A 13,076-nucleotide genomic window follows, 5' to 3' on the forward strand; every position below is an offset into this window, starting at 1 on the left:
AACAAACAAACAAACACTGCATTATTATATAAACATTAATATATGATCCTGCACCTACCTTATCTATAACATTTAATATAACATTAAATGTCTAAATAGATCCAGTTTAGTTTCAGAGCTCTGATGTGCAGCCGTCATGTTAGAAATCAACAGCAGAACTGCTAAAAACAATTTCACAACAGGATTAATACAGGATCTGAAAAACAGTGCACCTGTTTCTACTTGCTGATCTTCAATTAAATTCACATGTAGACCAAGCCTGTATTTAAATTCTGCTTTAAAAAAAAATATACTCATTGCTTGCTCTCAGACTGTTAAACACCAATTATCTTAATAAAATACTCTATTATCATCAGATTTCCCTTAATGATTCAGCTGTGATTCTGATACGCCTGTTACTTTCACAGTTAGCCTCTTATCTGGCTTTGCTTGCAGGCTTCAAATAGACTAAAATTCTGTAATACAGCAGGTCTTTTCCAGTCTTACTGACCAAAGCACTTAAAGGTCGAGCATTCATACAGAGATTTGATTCTAAACTAATGTTCAGTACCTTTTCCTTTCACACACACTGTTTCTCTGGAGCATCTGTGTTGCTTTCAATCTGCGTTATGCGTTTCTTCTTGTGTAAAAATCAGCCACTGTGATTGGTTAACTGCTGCCAATGTCTTCCCTTTCACATGAACCTGCTCATAGCTAGAATGAGAAACCCTGCCTTAATTTAGCATGTGGATAAGCAGCTTTGTGTGACCATTTATACTTACATTGGTATAAGTGAATCCAGATAATGGAAAGATACCCTGGCTATGTCGAATGTGCTTTGTGGCATGCGGCCCAGGTCTGAAAAGTAAGCTAACTCAAAGCTCAACTTGCTTTCTTTATGACAGCCAGCACAAAAAAACTGTCTTTTCTGCTAATATAAAGAAGCCTAACGCCACACTTATCTTAATATAAGAAAAAGCAGCATAGTTTCTGTTATTTATTTGCTTTCCTGTTACTTTGATGCAGTATGAATGAAGGAAAAGCTGTACAACTTTAGAAAATACAGTTAAGTCTAAAATTTATGCTCTACTTCACTTCTATTCCACTACTTATTCCAGAAGCTGAAAAACAAGTAGATGACTTTGTGCAACATTAGAAAAACATCATCAGAAGTCTATTGGGCCACATTTAAAACAAAAAGAATCATTCTTTTTAAGGTAGAAGAACACTTCAATCCCCAACGTATGTGGCAAGGACTCCAGACCATTACAGACTACAGGACCATCAAACCCTTCCCCACACCCTCTGATGTCTCCTTCCTCAACGAGCTCAACTTTTATGCTCGTTTTGCGCAAGGGAATCCAACAACTGCAACTAAAGCAGAGGGGACTCCGGACCACCAACCACTGACTCTCTCCCCCACCGATGTAGGAGCGGTGCTGAGCAGGATTGATGTCCACAATGCTGCAGGTCCTGATGGCATCCCCAGGCGTGTTCTCAGAGCGTGTTCTGGGGAGCTTGCAGGAGCGCTGACAGATATATTCAACCTGTCCTTGGTCCACACTGTAGTACCGGCCTGTTTCAAATCTACCTCCACCTCCGTCCCAATACCCAAAAACTCCAAACCATCAAGCCTCGATGACTACCACCCAGTAGCCCTCACCCCCATCACTACAAAGTGCTTAAATCGGCTGGTCCTAGCACACTTCAAATCCTGTCTCCCCCTCACCCTGGACCCCCACCAATTTGCATACCATCAGAACAGGAGCACAGGGGATGCAGTCTCCATCGCACTGCACTCTGTCCTCTCACATCTGGACAATAAAAACACTTGCGCCAGGATACTGTCTATAGACTTCAGTTCACCGTTCAATACAATCCTCCCCTCACAACTCATCAGGAAACTGACAAACCTAGGCATCAGTGGGAACTGATGTGTAAATAGTTACTGGACTTCCTGACCAGCCGGCCCCAACATGTCCGGCTGGATAACCACTGCTCATCTACAATCACAATGAACACCTTTGTACCACAAGGCTGTGTGATGAGCTCTTTCCTCTACTCGCTCTTCACCCACGACTGCAGACCTGCTGATGGTTCCAACACAATCATTAAGTTTGCAGATGACACCACAGTGATTGGCCTCATCAGTGATAACGATGAGGCCGCCTACAGGGAGGAAGTGGGTCGTCTGGCTGAGTGGTGCGACACCAACAACCTGCTGCTCAACACTGAGAAGACCAAGGAGCTCATGGTGGACTACAGGAGGAATGCTGACCCACATTCACCCATCTACATTAAGGGGACGGCTGTGGAGCGTGTGAGCAGCTTCAAGTTCCTGGGAGTCCACATCTCCGAGGATCTCACCTGGACGACCAACTGCTCAAAGCTGGTCAAGAAGGCTCACCAGCGCCTCTTCTTCTTGAGGACTCTGAGGAAGAACCACCTGTCCTCAGACATCCTGGTGAACTTCTACCGCTGCACCATCGAGAGCATCCTGACCAACTGTATAACAGTCTGGTACGGGAACTGCTCTGCCTCGGACCGGAAGGCGTTGCAGAGGGTCGTGAAAACCGCCCAGCGCATTGCCGGAGCACCACATCCTGCCATAAATGACATCTACAGGAAGCGGTGTCTGAAAAGAGCTCGGAAAATCATCAAAGACCCCAGTCACCCATCACATGGCCTCTTCAACCTCCTGCCCTCTGGGAGGCGCTACAGGAGCCTCCGGACTAAGACCACCAGGTACCGGAACAGCTTCTTCCCCACAGCTGTCAGACTCCTGAACTCTGCCTCCTGACATCTGACCCACATTAAACTCATGGACTGAACACACACACACACACACACACACACACACACACACACACCCACAACTGAACACACACACACACACACACACACACCCACCCATAACTGAACACACACACACACACACACACACACACACACACACACACACACACACACACACACGGCCAACTGTACCATCATACAGACAATAAGAGACTGAACCACCACTCACAACCGCTAGCACTTTATATAACCTATGTAGAAATTAGTCACATATCTCACTGATCTAAACTGCACTACTGTAAATTCTGTACAGACAATCATTCTGTAAAATAATAATTATAGTTCTACAACTGTTTATAACTTGTATAGTTTCATATTTCTATCCTGTTCATAATTTGTACACTCACTACAGCCTGTACATACTTATAATTATAGCATATTCATAACATAACTTCATACCGTTTACATTGTAACATACCCATCATAGACCCATATTTTGTACCCTCATACCTATAATAGACCCATTTTTTAAATATATATTTTGTAATATATCTATATTATTGCTAAAGCACTTTCTGGATGGATGCAAAATGCATTCCGTTGCCTTGTACTTGTGACATGTGCAATGACACTAAAGTTGAATTCTATTCTATTCTATTTTTCCTTTCAGCAGCAACATTTCCTTCGAGTTGGAAATGACAAAGTAATCCTGCAGCAGTTTCTTGTGGTTTTGAAGGCTGACAAATCAACCCGCCTTACATCGACAAACACACCCCTGACGTTCGACAACAAAAGACAGAACCGCCTGATCAGCACAATGACAGTGAAGCAAGCCATCAAGCTCTCCTCCAATTTCATTACGGTTAAGATGCAGAACTGAGATCTATCACGCTCGTGAATTTGCCTCGTTACTGCCGATTATAATTACACAAATCACTTACAGCTATTGGGGGATCATTTCTACTTCTGGTAGAGTTTTTAAAAACAATAACCAATTGTTTTTTGTCATCTTGTGTCTCATATTCTGACAAATTAACAATAGTCTTGGGTTCATTATTTGTCACGTTCTGTCAATTCTTTGTCACATTTCCCCCTGATAGGCTGATGAAAACATACTCGCTGCCAAGGAAATGTCTTTTTTGGAAAATGTTGATTGAAGACAGGATGGCGCTACGCCAGAGTGGCAATTAGAATGAACCGCCACGGCACAAACAATCCTTCATTTGGCTGGTGACAAGTGCCCAAGGCAGCCAGGCTGGGGCTATATTTGAAGTGTTTAAGATGTAAGATTTAATTGGACTGCTGAGTGTTGTTGAAAACAATCTGCTTTGAAAAGCGTTAGTAAATATTGTAAAGTGAGCCTCTTATTTTGCCGTGATCAGCTGAAAATGAACGGCATTACTAATGGTAACCACGGTGCATTTTCTACCACAGTAACACACTCAATCACACAATGGTCACCTGTGTTTGGGAGTAACTTTAGGTTTAATGTCTCAAAACAAATAAAAAAAAAAAAAAAAGGATATTTTAATCTGCCACATAGGCCACAGTAAGTCGTTATTGCTCATATGAGAGAGGTGGTCTAGCTCTGGCTAAAAATAAACGCACTGGAGACTTGGTTTGTTACACCTTACTATTACTGGGCTGAAACCCCTTCACTTTCAGAAATCCTCATAGGTGCTGGAAACATTCCTCTGAGATTCTGATCCAAATTGACAAGATAACATCACACAGCTGCTGCAAATTTGTTGGACACACATCTATGACGTGAATCACCGCTTCTACTACATCTGTTGGTTCAGATTTGGTGACTGTGGAGGCCATTTGAGTGCAGTGAACTCAATTTCATGATCCAGAAGCCATCAGAAGACGCGTACACTGTGGTCCCAAATAGATGGCATGGTCAGCAATGTTTAAATGATGTGCGGGTGCTTAACTGTTGCTCCAAGGCAGGCTGGATCCATGCTTTCATGTTTATGCCAAATTCTGACCCCGACCAATTCAGTGTTGCAGCAGAAATCATTGTCAGACCAGGCAGTGTTGTCCAATCACCATTGCCTAATTTTGACGAGCTTTGATGGCCCTGGTGTGGTCTTCTGCTGCAGTAATTTGTCTGCTTCAAGGTTTGACGTGTTTAGAGATGCTCTTCTGCATACCATGGTTTTAACAAGTGAGTATTTGAATTACTGTTGCCATCAGCTCAAAGCAGTCTGCCCATTCTTCCCCGTCCTCTAGCATCAACGATACATTTTCACCCAGAGAACTGCTGATAACTGGATTTGGTTTTTTTTTTAATCCTAGTAAAAGTAGAAAGTGATCCAAGTTCTCAAATAGAAAGATATTAAAGTACCAGCCCATTTACAAGAGATGTGATATCGCTCCCTATCTGAGTAAATCTCCAAGTATCCAGAAGAGTGCAAATACACAGCACCTAAGCTGAAGCACTGCTCAAGCCTGACATGCCCCTAGATCGCTCCTATGATTGCCCCCCATTCAGGGTTGAGCCATAGCAGGTTGGCAGCAGACTGGAGCAGTTGGGCAGATACCCTAATCGGCCGTCACTGTTTGTTTTCCCCGTAATGAAACTTGACATGGGAATTTCCAAATCAATTAGATGGGATTTAAAAAAAAAAAAAAGGAAGAAAAAAAAAACAATGAACAAGGGAAACATTATCTGCACAAAATGTAGACCGTGTTTAAGAGGCATTTGAAACTTTCTTCAAAAACAAGAATTGCATTTTAAATGGCACTCACCGTGCATCAAACTGCACGGACACAACGTCGGATTAGTTTGCCGGACTGAGGAGTGCCACCAGCAGCTTTCTTCCCTCCCAGGTTAACATCCATACGCCTGTACTGTGGTTAAGTGTTTTTGTACCACTGTACTCTGACACAGCTCATGTACAACTGTTCATTTTGTGGATCAATAAACTGCAGAACACTCACATGCCTGCACAGCCCAACTCTGTCCTATGCATCTGTCGTTTGATGGTTCAAAACACAGTGTCCTGCTCAATTTGATGACCAACTTAATAATTAACCTTAATACATCACCTCACTTCCTCTGGGGTTTCCTGCTTTTCTTCAGGCCTATGCTCCACTGAACTCTCTCTCTCTCTTCAGTTATGAAAGGCTGGCGAGAGCTTAAAGCCGACATCTTTCTGTGCCTTTCATTCACTGACTGTCTTCTAAATACGAAGGGTTCCCACTGGCCATATGGTGGTATAATCTAGCCTCTTTGATTGAAGTTGGCAGTGCTGACAGCTGTGTGCATCGCAGAGGATTTTGGTGAATACAATGAAGCACTGAAAAGAAAAATTCAACAGCAGCAGGGATGTTTCAGGGAAAAAAAACCCAAAACAAACAGCTATATCTGAGGTGTGCTGGTAGAAGGTAGAAGTAAAACGTTCATTGTTCAAAATCTACTTCTTAATTATTCTTATTAACCTAAATTAATTAACAGTATTTTGATGGGTTCTAGTTTCTAAAGCTGTTTTACTCCATTTTATGTCTCTCCATACAGAGCTTTGGCTTCTTTATTCAAAATAGTCCCTTGGAAGCAACATGCTATGTATTTGCACTTATTTTCTGACACTTCAAACAAAAAGCTGCTGAAACAAATTCTGTGATTTAAATTAAATTAGGTTTAAAACAAAAATGCCTTTGAGCAGGTGACTATATGCCACATGGTTGAAATACAGAGGCTTGGGGTCTCTGGCTCGGTTTCTCCTCCTTCCTGTCTAATCTTCACAGCTACAGTGTCCAATAAAAGAAAAATGCCCCAAAAATTATCTTTACAAAAGTGAAACCCAGAGGAGCTAATTCAAATAGCCTTCAGGCCGAGGAGCAGAGCTGAGGATGGTGCGTTTCTGTTTTTTAGGCCACCCCCTCGCCATAAGTCAATTTTAGCTAAATTTATAATAAAAGTTTGAAACTGTCAAGTTATAAATGGGAAAAAGCCTCAAAAAGCCCTTTTTATGTTAGATTTTTGATATCTACATTTATTTAGTGGGGTTTAAGATGATCAGCAACAATATGAATCAACACCTGGCAGCCTGGAAACTTAACATAAACAGCCATCTTTGCTGAACACAAACTTCAAACCAATAAACTACCAAGACATGATACAATTCAATTCCATTATATTTATACAGCACCACATCACAACAACAGTCACTTCAAGGCTCTATACATGCACTGTTGGTAATCAGTGCCTTTAGACTAAGCCGGGTGAGCAGTTTTCCTGTCTTCCAATCATCCTGCTCAGTAACAGTTGAGTAAAGACAGGTGACTGCGCTGAATTCTTTCAGAGACAGAATTGTAAGTAGTTGCAGCAAACAACAGACTGTCCAGAAACTGAGCATGCAAACCCTCAACTTAACTCAACCCCCTGACTTTCAACTGCACACCTGCTCAGTAGGCAGCAACCAGTCTCCAAACAATCACAGTCCAACTCACACTGACGCAATCACTCTCATATGGGTTTCTGAAAGTTTGCAAATAATTTCAGACTAAACGGGGCTTCCAAACACTCTGCAATCAATCTTAGCTAAATTGAAATCCTGTTTTTGCAGCAGATGACTTAACTAGTTGCAAACTGCTTGAACCCTGGTTTTACTTTCATTTAAAAACTTAAAAGGTTGCCGAGCACCTGTGTCATTTTGCAGTTAAGTCACCATTCTGCACCAACTATGTCACTATTTATGTTGGAATTTCTGCTTCAAATCTAACAAAATCTGGTTGGAATAAGCGTACACAGATAATATGAAGTTCTGTGTATGTAGATGGCAAGACATTTGCAGCAGATGACAACAGATTTCCACAGATTTATCACAAACAAATTGCATGTAATTTCCAAGTTGACACATTCAATCACAGATTGATGTAATAGTAACTACATCTTATTGCCATTTTATCTCCCTAAAGTTGTTTTGAAAACACCTCCTGACTGGGAGCGGTCGCAGACCTGATTTCCATTTTCTAACACACCATTTGAAAGAGAGTGAGATTGGAAGTTCATTGCACAGAGTCAGAACAAATCATTGTTTACCCCGACTGTAGCAGATACTAAACTATCAAACATTGAATACAAATGTTTTCCAAAATGTCAATGTTTAGCTTGTGAGTTTTGTCCAACCACACCAGTTGAGTCCTTGCTCATCTGATTTGTATTTACATGGATGGTTCACGCTGCTACTGAACTAAAACACCAGAACAACCTCCAAACCTCCAGCTGAGTAGTGGAGTTACTTCATTATGCTGGCATTGTGCTGGGAGAGCTTAACCTCATGTCTCTGTCCTCTCCACTCACACACAAACATGTATGCATGCCACCTGCTTGCCAGAATCATTTGCCATTGGATGGGTCTCGAGAGAGCTGGTGGGGGGGGGTGAGGTCACCAGTACACTGCTGATGCCATCTGCCCACCCCTCTGTGTGTGGGCAGCCCATCCACCACCTACAACACCAAACACACACACACACACACACACACACACACACACACACACACACACACACACACACACACACACACACAGCTGACCTGACATGTCTGGATTTGACAGATTTCATTCCAATATCCATTTGAGGAAAACAAGTTCCCCGCTGTACATTTTGAAAAAAAATCTCATAACTCCCAACAGCAACAACTAAACCGTCTCTAATGGTTGCTTTAAAGCGGATAAACAGTATTATAGTTCTGCATTCCTAAAAAGGCTAATTCACACTATAAAAATGCTTTTTTTTGCCCCATATCGATTTGTAGAATGTAAATGCAGTCTGGGATTCCTTATTCCCTTCCTAACTACACAACTAACCTCGAAATCTAGTTTAGATTTTACTTGTGCTGGTACAGGAAAAAAAAAGTGAAGATGCTGGAAACAAAATAAAACGTAGTGCAGAGAAGGTCAGCGGCCAGACGGCTCTTAAGAGGCTTATGAGAAGAACATCACCTCAAAACACCTTCAACACGCCCACTCTGAGACGCAGCAGGATCAAGGATCAGGCTGTCCTGCCCTCGCAGCAACAGGAGAGCAAATCTGGCTCCTCGCCCGGGCAGGGAAGCCCAACACTTGACACTTTAGCAGTTTCAACAGCCGAGTGGGTGCTGGGAGCAGCACAGGACCCCGATGATGTGGTTATTTGGTGGGGAGCCAAAAAGTCAGAGAGTTGCGACTGATGACTGAAGCATAATGATTTGTGTAAATGCAGTGGAATAGAAGGCTGTGAAAGGGGACATGCACGGGCGGATTATAAGACAATAGGCCTCTGGGCACAAACATGCAAAAAGCCCTCCATAACAGCCACCACCACCTACACACCACCTGAAAAGGCACCAACGTTGCCCGTTTGTGATCCCTTTGGGTCTCCTTTTTGTATTGTGGTAATTTTACAGCCCGTCACTGTGTTCATCTTTTCCCCCTTTCTGTGGTCGTTGCATATGCGGAAAAGGTTTGGGCACGTCACACCTCTTTGGCCTCGATTTGTGTAAGTTTCGCTCATTTTTGTTCATTTTGTGGCCTTTTTGCATAACATTGTGTCACTTTGTAGTCTTGTGTAGTCATTCACTTCAAACAGCTCAGGCTTAAGGGACCCAAGGGATCATCCTGTTCAGTAATCCTTCCATGGGGACACCAAGTGCAGCATGTACGCCTACAACATTTTTATTTTATTTATTTATTTTTTTTTAAAAAAGGTAGCCTTACCAATAAATTCAGGTCTTTCATATTAAAAAATGATTGTTTTTTTTTTTTTTTACCTGAAGGAATGGCAACATCGCTGTAAACAGAAAAAGAAATCCTTTAAGCCCCTACATGGATTTCATAAACTGATGCGCAGTTTCCCCCCTTCAGTCCTTGTTTACCAAAACCACCATCTATGACTCCGACCTTCATTAAGTCTCCTGGTGCTTCGGCTTGTCCCGAAAGCCAACAAAGGCACGCAATAGATTCTGTCCTGCCCTGCAGCAAAGCGTGACCAGACCACGTATAAAGGCTGAGGTCACCAATCACACCGAGCCGTCGCTTCCCGTTTTTAATTAAATCAAATTTGAGAAAAATAAACTAATAAATAAATAAATCTGGGAGGTGATTTAGTCTGAAGAGAGACTGGAAGCACTTCAGGCCACTTTCCTCTAAAAGCGGAGCTGTCAATCAATGACAGGTGATACACACCCCTCATTAACATGCGGTACAGCCAGGCAATCCACATGGTGTTACTCAGACATGTGCTTGCAAACCTAAATCTCTTTTTTTTTAAACAAAAAAAAAAACAAAAACAAAGAAAGAAACCCAAACAAACACGAGTTTCACTGAGCTTTTGGCACTAAACGCGCTAAGGTTTTAATGATGGTTAACGCAGAGAGTTGTATAAACCATCCCTGGAGCTACAGATGTCTGTGTCGCTCCACACGCGCGCAGAGGTAAGTCAGTCCACATTAGAAAACATTCTTACCTGCTTGAGGCTTCTCACAGCCTCAGCGTGCACAGCTCCCCTCCTTGTATCTCGACAGCGCTTATAATACCAGCCTGCCCCGCTTTCCTGTTTCCCTCTTCCTCCCTCTCTCTGTATTTCTCTCTGCTCACTCCGTCTCCAGCTGACTGGCACACATTTGCTTTTATTTCTCTGCTACACCCAATATATCGCTCAGTGAGCCTCCCCTTCCCCCTCTGTCAGTCAGTTTGCTCTCATCAGCCCTCTCTTCTTCTCTCTCTCTCTCTGCTGCCTTCAGGTGATCCTGGTAAACGCTAAACTCCACCGCTATTCGCAAAGACTCAAACGCTGAGCTACTAATTTGACGTGTCTATGAGGGGATTCACCCACCTGTACGCGCCCTAAGCCACTCTGATCAATAAATCTGAGGTCTGTGATCATTACTGTAGCCATACTTTATTGTGTGTGTGTGTGTGTTTTTAAAGTGGTCTTGAGTATTAGTTCTCCAGGCTTTTCAAATATTTTTTCAAAGGTTTTCTTTTGACATTAATTGCTTTTTTCACTAATTTTCAGTCTAGTTCTTGTACCCGACCATTCTCAGAGGGATATTTTTGTTATTTGTTAAGACACTTAACACAGAACTATGAATCATGCCAGTGTAAAAAAGCCACCTAACTCAGTGAACCATGCTGTTTTTATGCCTAATAGACAACTTGGCAAAAAAACAGTTTTAAACTTCATCTTCAGGCACTTTGTTACTTGTGAATTATCGCAAAACTGCATCATTTGTTTCTATTTCTTTTGTTGAATCAATGAGAAATGCCAAATACTGCCAAAACGCTATCAGGTATAAACTGGACATATTTTGGCTTGATGTGCAGTGTGTCCTTAAAAAACACTGAGGAATCTGGACAGGTGGAGGATAAAACAAGATATGGCAGGCCTATCTACAAACTATCTACAGCACATGAAGAGTATTTGAAAGTTACATCCAAATTACACAAGAACTGGACTGAAGAACAGTGGCAACAGTTTTCCCAGGTCTTATGAAGTAATGAATCCAAATGTGAACATTTTCATTCATCATCAATATGTATGGAGGAGGTCAGGAAAGAGTTTCAACAAGAGAGTCTCTACAGCTATTTGTAAAACAAGGTGGAGGCTCTTTCATGGTTTGGAGCTACATTTCGGCCAGTGGTGTTGGGGATCCTGCCAAATTTGAAGGAATTATGAAAGTAGAAAAGTACCAGGTTCTGCTCCACCATGCAATGCCATCTGGAAAGTGTCTCATTGGCAGTGGCTTCATTTTTCAGCATTACAATGATCCCAAACACACTAAGAGTGTAGTAAAACCCTACCTGGACAGTAAAAAGAATCACACAGTGGAGCACTATCAGTCATGGATTGGCCTCCCCAGAGGCTCGATCTCAGCATTATTGAAGCAGTGTGGGATCATGTTGATAGAGGGGCAGCCAACATCCAAAGGAAAGCTTCAAATGTCCTTCAAGAAGCCTGGAAAGCTATTCCTGAATACTACTTAAAGAAATACCAAAAAAAGCATGACTAAGAGAGTTCAGCCTGTGTTGAAGAATAAAGGTGTTCACACCAAATATTGACCTTCAGGCTCGTAGCTTAAATTATTAAAATAATCATTAAAAAAAAGCAAAAGTTGGTGTTTCCATGTCACCTGTAGAGTCATATAAACACAATCATTGAATCATGAAGTGAATTGATGTTGTTCTGGAATGTCTGTCATCAGTTTAGGTATTGACTGTAGTAGAAAATAGTGAGAACACCTATATATATATATATATATATACATACATATATGTATATAAAATTAACTTAACATTTCCATTTTCACCCCAGTCCAACAGGAAAAACAGACAAAATCAACAAACTCCCTTTTAAATGGTTTTTGTTTCAATTTTACACACCAACTTCTTTCTTGCTATTTACCACAAGTGGGTTTATTATTTCTGACAGCCCATGAAGGCAGCACTGTTTGCACACATGCTGTTAGCTGCATGCCCCTTTGGTTTGCCCCTCCATCCATAGCTATTCATCCCCTCCCTCTGTGCCTCCGTCTCTCACTGAGCAGTACAGACTACACACTTTGGCTGACTCTGGCAGATGCCTTGTGGGGAATCAGTATTATGAAAACAGGGATTGTGAATCATCACAAACACACTGGTCACAGCTCTCTGTTCGTACCTCCCCATTGTGCTTTCTCTGTTCTCCACTCTCTCTGCCCACTTGTTTTCCCCTCTCTTTCACTTTTCTTTTGTCCCAGTGCTCATGTGGCCGGCCTAGTTGTTGCAAGCTCATAGACCTTGATGTGTTCAGACACTCATGACAGTGGGGCAGAAGACGAGCAGAGTTATCACAGTTGCTCTGTCATCACTCTCAAAACTGTCTCTTTGATTAAAGAGATGACAAAGCGTTTCATCCTGGTTCACTGGGCCAGATACAGTAGCTGGGAAACGGAGTTCTGTTGGAGATGAGGGAGCGGATAACACCAGCGGGATCCTCCTGTGATATAATTGCCAGAGAAAAGCATACTGTGCATCCAGAATGGAGCGAGTACTGAAAACACACACTGATGATAATGGCAGTTTTATTACATAACTTTCTCACAATTTACAAAAAGAAATACAAACTTTTAATTATTAATATAATATAAGTTTTTACTGAGTTTCTTAAAAATCATTGAACAAGTTTCTTATCAGTTATATTAAATCATGTTTATAATAGTGCTTTTTTATTTATTTATTTATTTACACAAATAGCTACCATGAATTTAAAGCCGGTTAGTTTTTGACTTTCTCTGATTTGTTGAGTTTGTTGAAACGGTGCCGCTGTTTTAC

The 13,076-nt window shown here is 41.8% G+C and overlaps 1 protein-coding gene across 5 annotated transcripts in view; it reads right to left on the reverse strand.

The window, feature by feature from the left end:
• Positions 1-10,465, reverse strand: part of LOC120737977 (MAGUK p55 subfamily member 3-like) — a 26,849-nt gene extending 16,384 nt beyond the window's left edge. For 3 of the 5 annotated variants that reach the window (XM_040038953.1, XM_040038949.1, XM_040038948.1), the window contains exon 1: positions 10,231-10,465. The gene's annotated coding sequence lies outside the window, so the exon portion shown is untranslated. The remainder of the gene's footprint in view (positions 1-10,230) is intronic. The other 2 variants (XM_040038952.1, XM_040038950.1) reach the window with 1 other exon arrangement.
• Between the last annotated feature and the right edge of the window lie 2,611 nt (positions 10,466-13,076).

Source organism: Simochromis diagramma, unplaced genomic scaffold, assembly GCF_900408965.1.
Source record: "Simochromis diagramma unplaced genomic scaffold, fSimDia1.1 OVJJ01000402.1, whole genome shotgun sequence".
NCBI lineage: Eukaryota > Metazoa > Chordata > Actinopteri > Cichliformes > Cichlidae > Simochromis > Simochromis diagramma.